This window comes from Silene latifolia, unplaced genomic scaffold (assembly GCF_048544455.1).
Source record: "Silene latifolia isolate original U9 population unplaced genomic scaffold, ASM4854445v1 scaffold_57, whole genome shotgun sequence".
NCBI lineage: Eukaryota > Viridiplantae > Streptophyta > Magnoliopsida > Caryophyllales > Caryophyllaceae > Silene > Silene latifolia.
The window spans coordinates 7,316,157-7,316,685 of NW_027413480.1; positions in this window are offsets into that span (position 1 = coordinate 7,316,157).

Sequence of the window (529 nt, forward strand, 5' to 3'; positions counted from 1 at the left end):
TCTAAAAATGCATATTTAAGATGAGAAGGAAGAGGCTTACGCTCAGGTACCTTTACCTCAATAGCGCAAGAAGTGTTTACCAGCTATTTTACCTTCTCTCCTTCGGCATTAGTGAGTTCACGTTGTAGACACCTCAAAATGTCTACTAGCCTTGCAAACACCCGATGATGAGGCCCTTATTTAATTCGGAATGAAACTTGCTTGAATTTGATATAGGGTTCTTTATGCTCAAAATTGTCCCAAAAACAATCATTTTATCATCTGGTCCACTTCGACCACTGACTATATTCACCATTCATTTATTTCTAAGGATTATCCCATATTAGGAATTCTTGTCAGTTAACAAAAATGGCTCAAAACCGTAAATGAAACTGTACATTTGTATGTGTTGCGGTTAAAATGGGGTTTAGTTGGGCCAAATATATTTAGGTCAGCCCAACTTATAGTTTTAAGGTCTTGTTTCAGTGATTCACGTTGACTAGACTTGAATTCATTGTTTCCGGCCCGTGAAGTTAAAGTCCAACATTAT